The sequence below is a fragment of the Phyllobates terribilis genome, unplaced genomic scaffold (assembly GCF_046119375.1).
Source record: "Phyllobates terribilis strain yellow unplaced genomic scaffold, ASM4611937v1 Scaffold_1__5_contigs__length_1240528914, whole genome shotgun sequence".
NCBI lineage: Eukaryota > Metazoa > Chordata > Amphibia > Anura > Dendrobatidae > Phyllobates > Phyllobates terribilis.
Window position 1 is genome coordinate 771159615 of NW_027362761.1, and position 21788 is coordinate 771181402.

Sequence of the window (21788 nt, forward strand, 5' to 3'; positions counted from 1 at the left end):
GCGGCACCTATTGGAAGTAGCGATCCTACAAGTCACAATCAACCCTTTAAAGAGTCGTGCAATATGACTTATTGGAAAACAGAGTCCTTAAAGAGAGGCCAAAAGAGTTTCTAAAGAAGTTTGGAGATCAAAATCCGCCATCCAAACTGTGTATCCTGTCATTGGTGAATAAGCTGGAACGTACAAGAACATTACTGGATACAGTGGGTAAGGAAAGTATTCAGACCCCTTTAAATTTTTCACTCTTTGGTTCATTGCAGCCATTTGGTAAATTCTAAAAAGTTCATTTTTTTTCTCATTAAAGTACACTCTGCATCCCATCTTGACTGAAAAAAAAAATGTAGAAATTTTTGCAAATTTATTAAAAAATAAAAACTCAAATATCACATGGTCATAAGTATTCAGACCCTTTGCTCAGACACTCATATTTAAGTCACGTGCTGTCCTTTTCCTTGTGATCCTCCTTGAGATGGTTCTACTCCTTCATTGGGAGTCCAGCTGTGTTTAATTAAACTGATAGGACTTGATTTGGAAAGGCACACATCTGTCTATATAAGACCTCACAGCTCGCAGTGCAAGTCAGACCAAATGAGAATCATGAGCTCAAAGGAACTGCCCAAGGAGCTCAGAGACAGAATTGTGGTAAGGCACAGATCTGGCCAAGGTTACAAAAGAATTTCTGCATTACTCAAGGTTCCTAAGAGCACAGTGGCCTCCATAATCCTTAAATGGAAGAAGTTTGGGATCACCAGAAGTCTTCCTAGACCTGGCCGTCCAGCCAAACTGAGCAATCGTGGGAGAAGAGCCTTGGTGAGAGAGGTAAAGAAGAACCCCAAAATCACTGTGGCTGAGCTCCAGAGATACAGTAGGGAGATGGGAGAAAGTTCCACTATCACTTCAGCCCTCCACTATTCGGGCCTTTATGGCAGAGTGGCCCGACGGAAGCCTCTCCTCAGTGCAAGACATATGAAAGCCCGCATAGAGTTTGCTGAAAAACACATGTAGGACTCCCAGACTACGAGAAATAAGATTCTCTGGTCTGATGAGACAAAGATAGAACTTTTTGGTGATAATTCTACGCAGTATGTGTGGCGAAAACCAGGCACTGCTCATCACCTGCCCAATACAATCCCAACAGTTAACCATGTTGGTGGCAGCATCATGCTATGGGGGTGTTTTTCAGCTGCAGGGACAGGACGACTGGTTGCAATGGAAGGAAACATGAATGCGGCCAAGTACAGCGATATCCTGGATGAAAACCTCTTCCAGAGTGCTCTGGACCTCAGACTTGGCCGAAGGTTCACCTTCCAACAAGACAATGACCCTAAGCACACAGCTAAAATAACAAAGGAGTGGCTTCAGAACAACTCTGTGACCATTCTTGACAGGCCCAGCCAGAGCCCTGACCTAAACCCAATTGAGCATCTCTGGAGAGACCTGAAAATGGCTGTCCACCAACATTCACAATCCAACCTGACGGAACTGGAGAGGATCTGCAAGGAAGAATGGCAGAGGATCCCCAAATCCAGGTGTAAAAAGCTTGTTGCATCATTCCCAAGAAGACTCATGGCTGTACTAGCTCAAATGGGTGCTTCTATTCAATACTGAGCAAAGGGTCTGAATACTTATGTGATATTTCAGTTTTTCTTTTTTAATAAATCAACATGGGGTGCAGAGTGTACTTTAATGAGAAAAAAAAAATGAACTTTTTAGAATTTACCAAATGGCGACAATGAAACAAAGAATGAAAAATTAAAGGAGTCTGAATACTTTCCGTACCCACTGTAGGTATGATGGAGGACATCCGAAAATGTCTGATGAAACAATTCAAGGTGTGAAACAGCGACTTCTGGCATCTCCACGTAAATCGTTGCACAGGCCTTCCCAGGAGACAGGCGAGTCGTATTCCAGATGTCAATGAGCGGCCAAGAAAGGTCGTGTTAGCCAGTAGAGAGTCATTCTACTGATTTAACACCGCCGGATTTTTTCATTTTTGAAAGGTCGGGTGTACAGTAACAAGCCATGAACACTACAGGCACTCCGAAAGAATGTACAGCAAGAAATTTAGGCTATGACCCCAGATGCCCTGCGAAATACATTCAACAATAAGGAACAGCGGGTGCAGGGGTGCGAACGGTGGACATTTTCAACATCTGCTTTAAAACATCAGTTCCTCATGAACCAAAGTATGTACAGTCCAAATTTCAGCATGATAGTCTCTTTTAGAAGTTACAGCAATTTTTCCAGGTAAAGTAGAGAGTGAATCACTCTTTCACATGAATGTCCATCTTTCTAGAAACATCACTACATTTGTCCATGGGCTATGTCGGTTACTGCAGCTCAGTAGAGAAAAGTTACATGTGGTGTAGTATGACCAGTGTACACATTCTGATATCTACTACCATCTTTGTCGAAGGCCAAATCAAGGGTGCAATAAATATCAAAGCCTCAAACCGAAATTCAAAATGGTCCATATCCCAATATTGAAAAGTAATGATGGAAAATGTTCTTTACCAACAAAATATCCTGTTCATGTTTTTAGGTATGCAAGTCTGAAGTCAAGTTTAGCTAAAGTACACATTTTAGATATCACAATGTGCCATAATTCGCTGTGGAAAAGCTTTCGAAAAATCTGAATTATCACACTTCTACTATGGATAGATATAATGAACTTCACATTTCTACCTTTGAGCACAATTTAACATTCAAAATTCTGAAACGACAGAAAAAGAAACGGCACAACGACCAAAAAAATACTAACCTGACAGAGTTGATAAGTCCACGGCCACGTGGCTTTTCCTTTTTATAATATATGGATTTTAACCACATTTTCAATTGAATAAATGGGGAAAAAATAATCTCACATGTTACTTTCAAGCTGGCTTACACATTAATTGTACACACTGATTGTACAGTGCATTTGGTGGCTACCCAATAGTGATGAGCGGTTATAGGATGCTAAGAACTAAGTTCACTCTTATGACATCATCATTAACGCTTGATTAATGGAGGCCACATTATAGGATGATGATGATGATGATGATTACAATCAGGACTACTTTGGTAGGAAATCTTGTCATAGTGCTTGATATGTAATTTCAATAAATCTGTTAAATAAATGAAATTTTGATAATTTAACCAGCATTCAAAGATTCACTCATACATGGTTATTACGTTAACCACCATCCCGCACACAAAACTACCCCCTAAAACGGAAATTAACGAGATAATACAATGTTAAAGTTGTTGCCTGACAAGACAACTAAAATGAATATCTTCTATGTTGGATATATAATTTCTCAACTCAACCGCGTCCAGCTAAAGATCCTCTGGAATGGATTATCCAGGGCATCCTGGCAATGAAGTCCTATGTGAACCTGGTCTTGTAAATGGGAACTGACTGATGTAATGAATACCTGCATTATGTAATCCTTTCCTAACATGGCCAATTTCTGTTTTCGCTTTTCCTCCCCTTCTTACCAGAGTCATAATTTTTTTATTTTTCTATCCACAAAGACATATGAAGGCTTGTTTTTTGAGGGATGAGTTGTACCGTTGAATGATTTAAAGGGGTTTTCCCACGAACAAAAGTTCATTTTAATCAAGTCTTGGAATAATAATAATTTCCACAATTGGATGTGTTTAAATAAAATGTTCCTGTGCTGAGATAATCCTATAAATGTGCCCCTGCTGTGTACTGCGTAATGGCTGTGTCTGACTGTACAGGAACATGGTCTGATCATACCACATCTCCTGGGCAGGGGAGGATGCAAAAGAGTATACAGACATTACAGCACAGGATCAAAGCTGGTTCTTTCTTTGAGGTAAATCATTGTTTAAAAACAGAAAAACAGGCAGTGACATGTTTTATCTCACATAAAGAATCAGCTGCGATCCCCTGCTGTCCTGTCTATATACTCTTTTCCTTCCCCCCCTGCCCAGGAGATGTGGTATGATCAGACTAAGTTCCTGTACGGTCAGACACAGCCATTACACAGTACACAGCAGGGGCACATTTATAAGATTATCTCATTTAAACACATCCAATTGTGGAAATTATTATTATTCCAAGATCTACTGATTAAAGTCAACTTTTGTTCGTGGGAAACCCCTTTAATTCACGTTACCACATAGTGTACTAGAAAACAGGAAAAAAAAAAAGTGCGTTGAAATTGTGAAAAAAAAAAAAACAATTCTGATAATTTTTGGAAATGGTTTTTACCATGTACATTATGTGATACAAATGACCTGGAGTTCTGACTCTCCTCACCTTTACGACTATGGCGACATCAAACTTGTCCAATTTTTTTTTTTATTTTAGTGGTAAAAAAAAAATATAGGAAATTTGAAAAATGTTTGCAGTGAAAGACAACGTTTTTATGGATACCATTTTGTGATAGATATGATATTTTGATCACTTCTAGCAATGCTGTGTGTGCTATGTATAGCACAAGCAATCGGATGATTGCAGCTTTAAGTCTCCTAAGGGGACTACTAAATTCAGTATAAAGTAAAAAAAAAAAAAAAAAAAAAGGTTTTAAAAATATGAAAAAAAAGTAACAAGTTCAAATTATCCCCCTTTTGCCCCATAAAAAAATAAATAAAAAAATTATACATTTAGTTTTGATGCGTTCAGAAAAGTCAGATCAAAATATAAAATAAATTAATGTGATAAGTGAACAGCGTAATGAGAAAAAAAATCAAAACGACAGAATTTCGTTTCTTTAGCAATCGCAACATTGCAATAAAATGCAATAAGAGGCGATCAAAACATCATATCTACCCCAAAATGTCATCATTTGGTATCTGTGTTATCATACTGACCTGGAGAAACATATTGCCAGGCCAGTTTTACCGCATAGTGAACATGGTAAATAAAATACCCCAAAACAATTGTGGAATACCACTTTTTTTTGCAACTTCAATGCACTTAGATTTTTTTCCCCCTTTTCCAGTACACTATATGGTAAATCAATGGTATCATTCAAAAGTACAACTCGTCCCGCAAAAAAACAAGCCCTCATATAGCTATATGGCAAAAAAAAGTTATAAGTTATGGCTCTTAGAAGAAGGGAGGAAAAAACAAAAACAACGACAAATTGCTAGGTAGTGAAGAGGCTTCTGAAAATGTCTAGATTCATTCAAAGAAAAAACCTAAGATAAAAACAAAATGAGCAAATACCCTGTGTAGGGCGGCGGTGTTCACACTGTGCAGTAACTGAGGCAGTGACCCAAGCAAGTCCAACATAAACAGCTTTATTCAGCAACTCACGGGTAAACAGAAAGTCCTCTGGTTCGCAGCTGGGTTAACACAAGTCCATAGCAACGGTTGCCGGGGGCAACGGCCGCGCTGGGCCACTCAGAGCCTAACGGGTGTAGAGCCTTCCCAGGCGGTGGTTCAGTTGCTCACAGGCCTGCCGAGCTTTCCTGCTATCCTCCTAGCAGGTCCCAACACTGAACAACACTAATCCTTAGTGCAGGGTTTTTAAAGGACAAGTGGCAAGAGCCACTGGAAAACCCGGGTTGGAGGGAGGAGGCCGCCCCACTGCCTTCCTGTAGCCTCCTCCAAGAAATGAAGGCCCTGCCGGGTTTTACTTAATCTGCCTTAGCCAGATAGCCTGACCAGGTCAATGCTCACCTTCATTCCTGCATTGCAGCCGCAGCTGTGTCTGTGACTGCAATGCACCCCAATGGATTTAATAGGTCTCTGTACACATTCTGGGGGATATATAACGTCCCTCGTATACGATCCCAGTCACTGCCTCACACCTGCAATAAATAAATAGCAATGGTGCCTGAAAATAATATAGGGTACTTGGTTAAAATAATTTTGATTTAAAAAAAAAAGTAAAAGCCATCCCACCACATCATGGTGACCCTATTCGGGAGGTTCTAACTTTTTGTATTAAATCTTACGAATTGTTTAATTACGTATATGTGATTAATTTCCGAGAAGGACTGAGGCCCCGACTAATGAACACCGAGCAATGGGGTGCTATATAAACGTAAATGTCCAGCTCAAGGAAAAGGGAGGCCGCACCCTTATTTGCACAGAGTAAAAAACCTGAAACAAAAAACAAAAGAAATTAACTGAAATATAAGTTGGAATACAGGTAGAGTGTAGGCGCATGTTCACACAAAGTATTAAAAGCTTACTATGTGTCTAATGACGTGAATGTGAATAAAGGCTGAGAAGGACCGAGGCCCCTTATTCACATTCACGTCATTAGACATATGGTAAGGTTTTAATACTAGAGGTTAGGACTGTTTGATCAAAATTATGTTAACCAAGTACCCTATATCATTTTCATGCACTATTGCTATTTATTTACCGTATTTTGGGGATTATAAGATGCAACTTTTTCCCCCATATTTGGGGGGCAAATGGGGGTGCGTCTTATAATCCGAATGTGGCTTGGGGGGGCGGCTGCGGTGGAGCGGGGTCCCAGGAGGCAGAGTTGCAGATTGAGATCTCGGGAACAGAGATCTCAATCTGTGCATGCGTCACCTCCAGTGGCCATCTTCTTACACCTGCCGGCAATTTTCCTGCAGTAAAAAGGATGGGAAGTGTGGGGATTCACAACATTTTCTGAAAGCCCGAAGCATGCCGAAGCATCACATTGCTGAACACCCCCTCCTCCCAGCCCGGGGCCCGCTGCATCGTCCCACTCTTGCCCCTGCAAGCTTCCTGCAGCAGGGACCCTGCCTCCTGGGACCCCGCTCCACCACCGCCGCACCCACATCCCAAGTAAGCTACCGTAAAAGCAGACTATAAGACGCACCACCATTTTATGAAAAAAAAAAATTTCCTATCTTTCTCCCCAAAACAAAATGAGCAAATATCCTGCAGTAAATACCGTATTTTGCGGATTATAACACGCACCCCAAATTTGGGGTGCGTCTTATAATCCGCAAAATACGGTATTTACTGCAGGATATTAGCTCATTTTGTTTTTATCCTAGGTTTTGTTTGTTTAGTGGCCAGTGTGAACTTGCACCTACCCACTGCATGCATACTAGCTTATATTCCAGTTCATTTCTTTTGGTTTTTAATTTATAGAAAAAATGCTTCAAGTATAACGTCAAACATGAACTTTGTAGTGGTGTAGTACCTAATAGACTGCATTTCAGTTTAGTTATGAGAGACAGAGCGGAAATAATGCTGGCCAAGAATTGACCTTACTACAGAACGGCGTTCAATTCTTCATGCTGTAGTACACAGGCATTATGACATTTGTGTCTATTTGGCATTCTGCTTTTCTCTTCCAAACACTGAATCCAGACAAATAAGTTTAAATTACCATTTTAGGATAAAAAATAAAAAGTGTGACCTACATAGACTGCAAAATATTATCGATGTGAGTGACTGAGTTTGGTCTATCACAACGCTCGCTGGACCCCAATTGTAAGTCTGCACCAAGATTGTAGGGTGCGTATTTCTATCAACTCAATAAAAAGCTCCCCAAAATCAAAGACTAAAAGGACTGTATTAGCCCATCTAAAAAAAAAAATTAAAAACTCATTCATCTTCAGATGGACATTTTGTGCTTTTTAGCTCTGGGTGAGAATATTCTTTGGTTTCTTCCATCGTGTAGGATTTTAAGAGTAATGTCAAAAACCTCTTCAGCTAATGGCAGTAAAAAAACGACATGTTGATCTTGGCAGCTAAGTTTGCAGGCAAGGTTTCCTGAGCATATGGGCCCTTGTAAGACAAGAGATTGGCACGTATATAGCTTGGTTTGAACACACGACCGGCACATACCGAGTACCACCACTAGCATAAGGACATGTACCATTTGACAAAAGAATTTCCTAAAGTTTCCCGCTCTGAAAGCCGTACAGAACTGAAGCCGCATATAACTAATGGCATGTAGAACTGCTGAACATCTTATATGGAAGACATGAAAGGATAGTGCGCTATACAATCCCCATACTTTAATCTTGGGACAAGTGAGCAGATTGTGCTGGCAGACTGCAGGCATGAATTCCTTCCAGTATGGTATGCAGCTACATTCCAAGATTAACCCTGCAAAAATACACATTTTATCAACCAGACAGAAAAATGCCCCTCGTGTCTGTGAAATCTGCCTTACAAATCATGGCAAAGAATCCGCACATCCGAAAGATGCTTTCATAGTATTGAATATTTATAGAACATATATCATCAATGGATGACATTTTTATGACTATGGGGAGAGGCTATTTGTAGAGTTCAATAGGATTAGAGACCGGAAATATAGAAAAAGATCATCATTTCACATATCTCCGCTTATAAGAAACTCCTGAGGCATTTAAAATATATATTACATGTTAGAACAAGGGTGGGCAATTAATATTCTAAAGGGCCACAAGAGAAACTTGGACTGTTGTGGAGGATCAAAACAATAGGTTGAACTATTAGTCCTAGTCGTGATGTCACGGATACGCGCTGATGGAGCAGTGGAAGGTGAGTAACTGCTCCTTTAGTTATTTTCATGCAGCACAACCCAATGGACAGAAAAAAATATTTGCGTCATTACACACTTTACAGAGATTGTCAACTATTTGGATGTCAACCTTTTTAAATGCCCCGAGATTGCACCTTAGGTGTTTTCTGATTATATGTTTCTGGCCTCTAATGGCATGTGATGGGTTAAAAAAAATTAAATTTGATGCTACTCAGGCTCCCTGGGTCCAGCGAGGCCTCTCTGCCACTGTTCCAGTCTCTGTTTACTGGCTGCAGCGGTGATGTGATGAATACAGCACACATCACCTCCTCACCTCTGCAGCTAATCACTGAGCTTGTGCTGTCTACATCACCATGGCCCTGAGTTTAATGATTGACAAAAGCGGTGATGTGCATGTAGTTGTGACATTACCACTGCAGCCAGTAAACAGACTGGAGAAACAGCGGAGAAGTAGTGCTGGACCCAGGGAGGCTGGAGACTTATACCCGGAAAACATCTTTAATGTGCAGAAGGTACATATCCTTTTTTATTATTATTATTCAATGCAGCAGTGTGGGCGGGCATTTAAAAGGGGTCAAATGGTCATCCAGTTGTGGACAACTCCTTTAAGGATGGATTTAAATATTATGATTACAAAAGTGATGCGCATTTTTCAACCTATAATAAAAAGATGCTTGGCCTAATGCACATGTGATATGTGAATTTATGCATGTGGAATAAACATAAGTCTTATATTTCACCAGGCCTAATATGTGTGCTTCTGGAGCCGAATGAGCCTACAAAATGCCACAATGATACATGGATATTTCCATATTCCATTCTAAACAGCTGTACACTGTTCTCTAACTGGCCCACTGAGCAGCAATGTACTTGTCAGTAACATTTTCCTGGTTGTAAATGGATAACAATAATTATTCAACATAAAAAATTAAAATCATGCGAAAAAGCTTGGTTTCATTCACTCGTCCAGCCTCCCCCAAAAGAATGTATATTCTGCAACAGTAGAAAAGCACACACAAAAAAAGAAACTGGTATCACTGTAATTGTACTAAACATACTAAAAAGTTATTAGGTCATCTACAGTGCAAAGAATATGCAGTAAAAAAATAAAATAAATTAAAAAAAAGGTGGATTTGTGGCTTTATTCCACCCTTCCATTTAACAAAAGTCATACAATACATAATATGTACTAGGAAATGATGGCAATAAGGGCGTAATCAGACGGCCATATAACATGGACGAGAAGCGCATCACAGTGCACGGACCGGCAGGCGGCTCTCCTGGCCCAAGCGTGACAGCTGCATAGAAATACTTAGGCTGGAATCACACTAGTGTATAGCATCGGATGCGATATGCTAATGACACTCGGCTCCTGCTCTGCTGCGAGCGGGAGCCGAGTGTCAGTGCTCTGTGCTCTGATCCTCTCGTATGAGAAAGTCTCAGCACCGGTGTGGAGGAGACAGCGAAAGTAATTTCTCCATCTCCTCCATGGCATGACTCGGCGTATATCGGACTGCACTTGGATGACATCCGAGTGCAGTCTGATGTTTCATACGAACCCATAGACTTGTATGGGTGCAAGTGAGCCAAATCTCGCTGCCAATCAGCACGCTGCCATTGTTCTCTCATGCTGAATTGGCATGAGAAAATAATCACAGATGTGAGCTACCCCATAGAATAATACTGGGCCAAGTGTATGCGATGTTTTATCACAAAGCACTCAGCCGTGTTAGGCCAGGTCACACTAGCGTATTACTGTCACGCTTGGGTCAGAAGTGCTGCAGGCCAGTCCCAGCATTGCGATGTGATCATCGTTCGTGTTATACGGCCGTCTGACTGCACCCTAAAAATATCGAAAAAGTGGGAAATGTTCTTACAAAGTTAAACATTTAATTTTCTTATCCTATTCTTTACCCTTTATTAATAAGCCCAATGTAGTGTTCAGCCCACGACCGGTGGTAACTGGTGACTCTTTCAAGTGCATGTAATTTCCCATTCGTCAACGCCAGGTTCTGCTGATTACTATGACAGATAATGTGCACTGAATCATATACAGGTAATGAGATCTTACTAATGGGAGCATTACCAATAATAGTGAACACACAATACCTGCAGCCCTCAACTAATTCACCTCCACAAAGAAGATCCCTCATATACAATATGCAGTTTATATCAGTAAATGTAGAGTGGAGACAGGTAGAACAATGCATCCATCATTTCAGTATCAGCAGCCACTGAGTATGCCTCTTTATCAAAAGACACCTTACAGGACAAGGAAAAAAAATTAACATTTCATAAAAGGAAAAAAAAGTATGATCATTACTACTGATCTGAGCCACACTATCTTTGTGCACATTACACAGTGACAGAGCAGGGACTAGATGACGCTTTGTATCAGGGGCTGCGGCAGGGATGGCACATGCATGTCCACCAGCCCAACATGTCCACGTTGGGCGCAATGAAGGGTGAAGAGACTCCGCACTAGAGAGCACTATAACAACATAATAATGAGATCTCAGTACATCACATTTTTGATGTGGTATAAATTGATGTAACATACATACTGGTTTGCTTTGACATCTTAAATTGAATGGGATTCATGAGATTACCCCTTTACACACTGTGGCCCCCTTCACAGTGACATACCCGTCCACTCTCTGTACACAGGAGCACAGCAAGACCCCTTTCAGTTGATTTTTTACAGTACAGTGGGTGATCAGGAGTACACAGAGATAGACAGGGACTTACCTATGATATACCCCAACAATAAACCATAGTATTACAGGCTATGAATACTGACTGAGCTACATTCCATAAGACCCCCTATTTGTGATAAATGCAATGGGGCAGCACGGTGGCTCAGTGGGTAGCACTGCTGCTTGCAGCGCTGGGGTCCTGGGTTCAAATCCCACCAAGGACATCATCTGCAAGGAGTTTGTATGTTCTCCACATGTTAGCATGGGTTGCCTCCAGGTTCTCCCGTTTCCTCCCAAAGACATACTGATAGGGAATGTAGATTGTGAGCCCCGATGGGGACAGTGATGATAATGTCTGTAAAGCGCTGTGGAATATGAAGACGCTATATAAGTAAAGCATAATAAATAAGCCATCACTCACTAAGAATTCTGTTATGATTAGCCTAACATTACGCTGGTAATACCTGTTTATGCTGCATTTTATACCCCATTCACACGCTTAGAAAAAAATAAATCTGAATATGTGCCTGATTTACTACAATAACAGTTTACCAGTGGTAGGAGCTGGAGACATGCACCTGTAAGTTTACTTGACATGGCTGCTACACTTTAAAGGAAATCTGTCAGCAGGTTTTTGCTATATAATCTGAGAGCAGCATAACATAGGCAAGAAAGCCTGATTCTAGGGATGTGTCACTTACTGGGCTGCCTAGTGCAGTTTTGATACAATCCCTGTTTGTTCTGATGTAGATGTAACAGAGCTAAGACTTCTGGGCTGTGTATAACCCCGTCCATAACTCTTAACTCTGATTGGCAGCTTCCTGTGTACACAGCACAAATTGTATCAGCAAATTGGTAGTCAATGGTGAGGCGGAGTTACATAGATTAGCCTGATTGCTCTGCACCTGAGACCTAGTCAGGCAGTGATAACCTCCTGCTGATAAAACACTGATTGTATTGAAACTACAGCACACAGCCTAATAAGTGACACATCCCTGGAATCAGGCTCTCTTGCTCTATATTATGCTGGTTTGAATTAATTAGCAAAAACCTGCTGACAGATTCTCTTTAAAGGGTATTTAACTATTATGATATTGAAGACCCATCTCAAGAATAGCTCATCAATATCTCATCAGGCTAGGTCTAACATCCCCACCAATTAGTTGACTTCAGTTCCTGAGAATAGAAGCTGATCTGCAGTAGCTGGCAGCTGCCACTAAACAGTTGATGGAGCTACACAACCGTTTACATCAGGCTGCAGCTAGTGCTGAGAACAGCCAATCGGTAGGGTGCTGGGTGTCAGACTCCCACTGATCTGATATCCTGTAGGTAGGTCATCAATATGAGAATAGTGAAACCCCCTTTTAATAATGGCTGGTGGTCCGACCACCAATTCTGAGAATGAAACAGCCAACTGTGAGCGGGTGACACAGGGCATAATGTGAACAAATATGATGCCTATATTCGGCACAGGGGTAAAATAATCCTCAGAGATTACACTAATATAGTACTATGGTACCCTCGACCTGCCCTTACTCCCATATTTTTGTAATGTCTTTGTCACGTCTCTTCTTGGCATGTATGTAATTCATATAAAATAGTTCATGTTGGCAAAGATGCTAAATAATACAAGAAAGTTATCAGAGGAGAAAAAAATATGACACCAGCGACAAAGGAATAAAAGCAAGTTGTGAGAATCGTGCTCCCGCTTCCCCTCCTGTTGTTACTAAATGGTTTCTTTCTAAATGACATCACTGGATTAACAGATGTGCTGCAGAGAAGGGCACCGGCACCGAATATGCAGCACACAGAGAAAACACATCAAGTCTACTAACGGCCAAGCATAGTGCTAAGAGACTGGCAAACGGGGGTGGAAAACACTACAGACATTATCTAACAATAAAGGAAATAACATTAGCAATATACATGTGCACAGCGGCGTAATGCTCGGCTAAGAACAAGGACCGGATGGATGTGAAGGTTACAGGTCAACGTGAATGACTGCCGGTAGGAAAACTATGAACAGACTAAAAGTAATTAAACAGGTCACTCCATGTAAAAGAAATATCCCCCATTTTACTGTGATAAATCTATAATTCACCTGCACTGCTATAGATCATACATCTATAAGACCACAATGGTCATGTACCAAATACACCATGCCAGCTATTAATTATGACCACAGATGAACTTTCATGCAATGCATTAAACATGCTTCATCATATGAAAGACTGATTGATGAATCTAGTTTTGATATATACAATAATAAGCTTCCTGGACAAATGTGCTGTGCCGCCTGTAATAGGTGGTCTACAGGAACTTTTATCCTCTGTTTTGATCACAACTCTTTATTCCATTGTAGTGAAATCTTAATGATCTAATTTACAAGGAAATTCAACAGCCCCTCATCTTTGTGGAAAACTGTTTTTTGTTTTTTTTTTGCTTTTTATTAAAGGGAATCTGTCAACAGATTTTTCCTTATTTATTTATTTTACTCACTTATATAGCGCCATTAATTCCACAGCGCTTTACAGACATTATGGGCAATGTCCCCATTGGGGCTCACAATCTAGATTTCCTATCAGTATATATTTGGAGTGTGGGAGGAAACCGGAGGAAACTACACAAACACGGGGAGAACATACAAACTCCTTGCAGATGTTGTCCTTGTGGGATTTGAACCCAGAACCCTAAGCGCTGCAAGGCTGCAGTGCTAACCACTGAGTCACCATGCAGAGAGCAGCATGATGAAGGCAAAGAGACCCTGAATCCAAAGATGTATCATTTAGTTTACTGGGTCCAACCGTTCTGACACAGAGTTTTTGGATTTAGAATGCAGCAGAGCTGAGAAAGCTAGCCCCGCCCACACCAGGCTCTGTATGTATATTGTCTATTGACAGTGAGCTGCTAATCACAGGAGGGGGCAGAGTTGGCCAGCCTGACACTCAGCAGATAGTCACTGCAATGATAATGTCTGAGTGATAAAACGTTCACTGATAGAAAGCAACAGCACACAGCTTAATAAGTGACACATCCTTCAATTCTGTCTTTTAACCTCTAGCTCATGTTGTCCTCAGATTACATAACAAAAACCTGCTGACAGGTTCCTTTAAAATATTTTTATATTTCCTTTTGGTGATATATAGACAATAAATCAAAACATTGGAGACACTCGGACCTCCGAGTTGTAGGTACAACAATTAACAATAAAGAGGAGCGAAAAAAAACAGTAAACAATAAATGACACATTGCAGATACTCCTTTGTTCCACTGAAGTGCACAGGACAACATTGCAACACCCAACACAGTCACAACTATATAGAAGGTGTGCACGAGAACAGAGTAGAAAAGGCTACAGCGGATGGCATGAACTTCTGCCACTACAAACAGATGATCAGCCCAGGGGCTGAGTCACTGCGCCCACCCAACAAGATATTCATCCGAACTTGGAAAACTCCTTGTCTGGTGAAACAAGTTATCTCCTAGCTGGAGGATAGGTGATAACTTGCTGATCAGTGGGTATCCCACTGCTGGGACCTGTAACAACTGGCAGATCAGCGAATTTTCTATCCCAGCTCCATTCATTCTCTATTGGGCTTCCAGAAATGATGATGGAGCCGTGGTCGTGCATGTAATCTGCTGCTCCATTCTAACAGGGATAAAAGTTCTTTATTTATTCTTTATTTTGCCGATCTATTTTTCCAGGGGTTGGATCCCCACTGATCAACAAGTTATCACCTAATTATATGTCCATGAGACGCCATGGCACAAGAAATCAGTTAGAATTGATTTTAGTCAAGGACTAGAAGATGATCCAACTCTTTTGGGAGTCCAAGAGTTCGGCCTATTTCCTAGAACTCTCCTGGACCTCCTGACAGCATTGTCTTGTATGTTTTAGTGATCGATAGTGTCACGGTGATCAGACATTTATCACCTATCACATTTAATAGGACATATGGTTTCCTTTATAATACAACCACTATTATGAAAATGGTTGCTCATGAATATTTATTAACCGTTCTAACCCTGTCCAGTCCCCCAGTACATAAGGAATAAACTGATAACTCACTGAGCTGACTCCTCATTCATTGCTGAACACCAGAGGGATAGGGCAGCAATGTTTTCTCATCTCTCACTGGAAAGCAGCATGTTAGTGGTGGAGTAGGGAGAAACAGCTGTCTGTCAAATAACTAGCTCTTGTGTATGGCCTGACGAATACTAACTATATAATATAGTGCGGTTTTGTTTCTTGAGTGGCAGCATTTCTTTGCTAACTGAACAATAGAGCCATTGTAAAAGAGGGTCATGCTAGTCCGCAAGCAAACATCTCCATTCTACACACCAAGCCTGCGTCTGCTTACCTGAGATTAGTGTAGACTGCCATGTACACCAATTACATATACTAAATAGGAAGACTTTAATTAGACATTAAAATAACATGTATTTTCAAGCAAAATGTAAAATGAACAAATACTATAGCGTTAATGTTTGATCACGTGTCAGATCATATGTTCCAAATATGATGTATCCACTACAGCCTTTGTAGCAGGAGTCACTCGAATTTCTGCTATTTAATAGATCTGTGAGGGATTTTTCCATGTGAGTACATTTTCTTTAAAGCAAATAAATGGGATTGCGGTAACCTAATTCGTATGATTAGGATCCGGAATGGATATTTGCCAATTGTCCTAGATCTCCTGGACCGCAAGTGGGTGAGAGTGATGTAAAATCCGGGAGAGGTTGGTGGCGGTCCCAAGAGGTGAGGGACTTCAACATTCCCAGAAATGTTAACAAAAATGGGAATAACTGCGGATTTTATGCACATTTTGGCAGAGAATCCGCACTAAAATCCACATAGAATCCTGAGCGTGTGAACAGGGCGTAACTAACACAGAGATTCTTATATGCAGCAGGACAAAAATAGTATAAGCAGTTTTCTTCTCCACCAAATGACTTGAAACGTACATGTGAAACCACTTGTGAGCGACCACAGATGCTATACTTAACGGACAGTAGCAGTTTACTAAACTACAGGCTTCCGATTGCTGCAATCTGCCCACACACCTCGGGGAAGGAACACATGTAGACAGGAGACCTAGACAATGGTGTAGATATCTATAGCAACTACTGTACATCTCTGCCTTTCTACTGAAGATATCCAGAGCAAATATGTTTTCTTTTCATCTGTCAACATTATTCCAAAGCGGAAACTGGGAAACGCTGACTCACACATTTCTGAATTTTCAATGGACCTCACCTAGAAATGTCCGAAGCCCACCCAAGAAAGGAGACACCTCCCTGTCACAGATCTATACTATGCAGCTGAGCTGAGACAATGGTTTACTTTAGAATCACAAAATAAGCCTAGAAGTTCAGCACAAGAATCAGACATGATATAATATGCTCAGTCGAGGCATCGGTCATTGATCAGCCACCCCAAGTGTGAATTCAGCCATTAGTAATCCAAGATAGACCAAGCAGATTCAAAGTTCCCAGGCATGTGTCTATTTTTTCTGTAGAATTCTGGACTCTGTACGTACATAGGTGTTCTTCCCTAGATGCAGAATATCTCTATATACAGAGTCAGACCAAGTGGGTGCAGAAGTTATACAGCACCCCAGTAAAGCTGGGTTTACAATCACAGATTTCTGTCCAATTTGACTGATTTTACATATGAAGATAGTGTGAGCTGGACATGTACATATACATATATTCTGTCATTGTGACTGTCAGATACATTTTTACGCCCCTCAGATCATTCCTCACCTATAAGATCAATGAGACATTTAAAGACACCGATTTAGCGTGACATCGGTCTGATTGGACAGAATCATCTATAAGCTCTGCACTGTCCTATCCCTTACATAATGGAGAAGTAAAAGCAATGTTCATATGAAATATTCATTTTCCTAGCACAATATAGGATTGTCCACTTTTGGGGACTTTATTTTTTTATACTTAAATGTATGTATTTGGGACTGAAAAAAAAAATTTCAATTGGGTTTTACTTAAAAGTTTTGCAACGTTTTGCCTTTACTGCTCTTTACATCCCTGTGCACTCAACTTTGATGTGGTCTGTGCTCATAAATCAGTAAGAGGAGCTCAGAAAAAGAGGGTCCGAGAGTTTGTAATGCTTTTATCCTAGTCATAGCTGATGATGGATTCACAGTTAACTCACTTTGCAGGCAGCAATAGACAGTATAGCACAGAGGTTATAGAAGGCAATATTTTTATTGAAACCCAATTGCAAAAAATTTTAAGGAAAAAAAAAACTGGCCCTAACTCCCTTAGAACACATAATTGCTATAGCTAATGTAATAAAATGCATCGGATTGTGACAATACACTAGTGCAGTCTGTGGCTAATAAGATCTAGAAGCACACAGTCTTTGTGATATGGTATCTGCTCACTTTTACGTTATATTACCGATAAATGCAGCTTCTGCTTCTTATATTAGTCATTCACTTCTACAATTACACATGAAAAATTATACAAACAGGTATTTCTGTATAAAAATCACATATACTGTAAAATATATGTGAAAACTAAACAAACAAGAATAATCCAAGTCAGGCAGACAATGCTCAGAGCAAGTGACCACCGCACACAGCATTAGTCTAATGATAAGACCAGATCATCCTAATAACTACCACCCCATACATACACAAGACAAGTAACAATAGTAAAAATGCAAGTTAATCCAACAATTGGGCACCAAAACAGTGCCCCTTGCTCGTCAGTAGTGTACTATCCCTGATAGAATATAAGGAGGAGGAATAATGAAGAAAAGCAGTATAGTTACCTCTCCTACATCACACCATGCAGTCATCCCATGTTAGTGCGAGTCCTCTCCAAACTTTCTGCTTGTGCAAGGAAGCGCTGCATTCTGTTGCTACTGTCTGTAGGGCTCATCCACAGAGATGTACTATCTGCTCTGACATTTTCCCAGAATGCTCACACAGAGCTCAGGGCAAGGAGCACAACTCAAAAAAAAGAAGAAAAGTTGAACAACTTCCCCTCTATCCACTCCCAAAGAGATCCACCCTCTTACTCATTCCAGCACCCTGTGACCTCCCCCCTCCATCCAAGACCTGGCTGCACATGAGGCGGATACAGGCTGGTGGTCACAATGCCTGCTGCACTGGCCTAACCGCTTCATTGCCAGGACACCAGAAAGTCATGTGAAACAAGCCACTTCATTCTGCAGCCAGGATCCCATTAACCCTTTCACGGCCCGGCCGTGTGATTACAATAGTTTACAGTTTCCTGACTTTTTCTTTTTAGTCTGAATTATGAGTAAAATAGCTCATATGTGCTCTCAAAAACAGAAATGACTGAGATCTATAGCATGGCGAGAATTACAGTCACAATCATCTCCATTGTCACCTCTGGCTTCAAGAATATCACGTTTTTTTGGGATTTGGAAAAATAAATCCCCATGCTTACATCTCATTCAGATGTTCATTTTTCAAGCAAAGAGTTTTATGTCTTTCACAGATAAAACATGTACCCATTACATCCTATTGGCTGCGTTTTTTGCATTCTGAGTAGTGTTGAGCATTCCGATACTGAAATATCGGGTATCGGCCGATATTCGCGGTATCGAAATTCCGATACTGAGTTCCGATACTTTTAGCATATCGTATACCGGAATCGGAAGTTCCCATAATGCAATGAGCCAGTGTGATTTTATTCAGCCAATGAGGATCCTAAGAAGTGTGGGCACATCCTGTGGCATGTAGGCATCTTAACTAATGGCATGGCTGTGATTGGCTGCTGAAATGATGTCATGATGCACTATAAAAGCCGCCGCCGCCATTTTGAGCTCACTCTGCTGTGAATTCAGTTAGGGATAGGATGCTGTTGTTCTGAGGGACAGTTTTAGCTACCTATTTGCTCTATTCTGCTTTACCCAAGCTACTTTATAAATCGCTGTGCCTTGCAGTGCTAGTACACAGTTCTCTGTGCTGTTCACCGCTGTCTGCAAGGTCTCTGTGTGTGAGTGCAGCTCACGCTGTAGTGTGTGCTTCAGCCACGTCTGGTTGTAGTGCTCTCAGCGTGCGTCGCTGCCTCATACATTGTCCTTTTTTGCTAATTGAACATTTTTCCTGATTTCTCCTATTAGTGTGGTTCCATCCGTATCCAGCTAGATTGGTTCCAAAAACACTATATAGGAGTAGTTAGAGGAGCCTTTCTGCAGCATTGGGCCCTGTAGCCCCAGCCAGATTAGTATTAGCCTATTTTTTGCAGCCTCATCTATTGCATTGTAGGTTACCTTCCTACATTGTAATAGCTACAAAAAGTTTGTGATACTATCGGTATTACATCTTTGGGCACATCCAGTGTCTTTTTGTGACAAAAAAAACCTAAATAAAGTTCACCAAACACTCCACTTTACAGTTGTGTAGGCCACATTAGCTCATATTAAAGTCTAGTCCACACTTTATAAAATTAGTGTTTCTTATACCTGTTAGCAGCTGTTCAGGAATAAGCACACTAAGTCCTTACTACTTTTCTGCCTATCTTTATCAGTCTATCAAGATGAAGAAGTCAGGGAGTAAGGCATGTGGTTGTGGGTGTGGGCATGGAGTTTCTGCAGGGAGAGGACGTGGGGATTCTGTGCCTGCAGGGAGAGGACATGGGGATTCTGTGCCTGCTGCGGGCACCAGTGACTCAGCATCCCCCAGTTTTACCAGGGAACAGTCCTTTATGCGCAGCTTTGTAGAAGCTCGCCATACCCCACTGTTGCGGGAGGAACAAATTGAAGCCGTTGTCGGATGGATGGCAGGTAACGCATCGACTTCAATTAGTTCCAGATCCTCTCAGGTCCTGAGCACTGAAGAGCACCCATCTGTCTCTTCACCACCTGCCAAATTGCCCAGGCAGTCAGAGAGCCCTGGACAGGAGCCATCTCTACTTCTGTTCTCTGAATCTCTTGGCTTGGAAAGAGGGGGCCAGCCAAGCAGAATTCTAGAATTTGAAGAAGAGGTAGTATACAGTGATGCGCAACCGCTTTGTCTCTCTGAATCTGAAGAGGCGGGTGGGCCAGTGCCTATGGTCAGCAGCACACCTCAGTACGCATCTGATGATGAGACTCAGGTGTCACTTTCTGGTGCGTACTGTGCTGTCGAGACTACCCAGGAGAAGCAGTTGTTTGAAGAGGGTGGTGTAGATGATGAGGTCCTTGACCCATCATGGCGTGAGGGACAGGAAGGTGGTGGGAGCAGCTCTAAGGAAGAGATTCCCAGAACGGCCCAAAAAGGAGGGAGAGGGAGGGGGCAGACTTGGTTGCCTGTAGCCTCCACTTCGGCACCCATTAGGAGCATGGCTCTTCCAAAATCCAAAACGGGCGCTCCCAAGACTTGCAGTGCCTGGTCCTTTTTTGACACAGTTGCAGATGACATTTGCTTTGTCAAATGCAAGCTGTGTAATCAGAAGGTGAAAAGAGGGAAAAGTGTCAGCAACCTCAATACCACAAATATGTGGAAACATATGCGGACCAAACACGTGGTGGAGTTACAAAGACACACTGAAGACCTAGGCCAACCTACAGCGCCACCTACCACCTCTTCAGCTCGTGTTGTAGCCTCTTCCTCCAGCTCACACACAGCTGGTTCGGCTTCCTCACAGGATCGCCATGGAAGAACCTCTGGCACTGTTGTACAGAGACTCAGTGTCATTCCACCCACAGCACCACGTTCCCTGTCATCCTCACACTCCCAGGCCAGTCTACAGCCATCGTTAGCACAGGTATGGGAGAAAAGGCGCCCATACTCGGCAAACCACCCCCGAAGCACAGGCTCTGAATGCTGGCATTGCAAAACTACTGGCCCTTGAAATGCTATTGTAGCACCCCGAGGGCTCGGCTGCTACAGGGGTATTGCACCTCAGACCAGAGGTGTGATATTCCACTCCCGGGTAAGGAAGGAGTGTGGACCAGGACTCGTTTAGCTGCATGCACCACACACACCCCATTTCCGAGGGACAGCTCAACGGTGCTCCCACGAGACAAGAGTGCAGGCACGACAGCATCTGTTCCTGGCTGGAGTGGGGAGGGGGGTGGAATACCCAGTGGTGTAGGAGCAGATAGGGGTGGGTCTCTGGGCATAGGCAGGAGCCCATTGGTTGCAAGTCACCTGGGCTCGGGTGTCAGAAGGAGGTATAAAAGGTGGGCACCATCTTAGATCAGGGTTCAGTTCAGTGGAGACAGTCTGAGGAGAAGACAGGAAGCAGAGCCCCTGCATGGGCTCTGCTCTGCAGGCAGGCCTTGTCAGGAGGCTGGAGCCTGAGAGAGAGAGAGAGAAGAAGGAACAGAAAGGAAAGTAGGAAAGGAACTGGAACAGAGGAGAAAGGAAGCAAGGAACACAGAGAAAGGCCCAGAGACACGAGGACAGAAGGAACCCCATATGCCTAGAGGAGATACAGGGTGAAGGGTTGGCAGAACAGGGTACCGGAACCCAAATTGGTGGAGGCAACAGATTCCTCAGCCAAAGACCGGAGGTTGTTACCACATCTTGGTGCGACCCCTCACTACATCCACCAGAAAGGCATACCGTATAGAGTCAGGGAAACCGGAGAGAGGTTTCGCCAACAGAAGGCCCGAGGAAGCTGGACAAAGGTGGGTCACTGGTGGGGACGGCCAGAG

General features: G+C 42.1%; 1 protein-coding gene across 5 annotated transcripts in view; it reads right to left on the reverse strand.

Moving 5' to 3' along the window:
- The window catches only part of PSD3 (pleckstrin and Sec7 domain containing 3), a 902747-nt gene that overhangs the window by 355005 nt on the left and 525954 nt on the right, over positions 1–21788 (reverse strand). Inside the window, exon 1 of one of the 5 annotated variants that reach the window (XM_073636972.1) lies at positions 17946–18127. The exons of the other annotated variants lie outside the window; for them this stretch is intronic. The gene's annotated coding sequence lies outside the window, so the exon portion shown is untranslated. Of the gene's footprint in view, positions 1–17945; positions 18128–21788 lie in introns of those variants that run through there. 5 annotated transcript variants of the gene reach the window in all.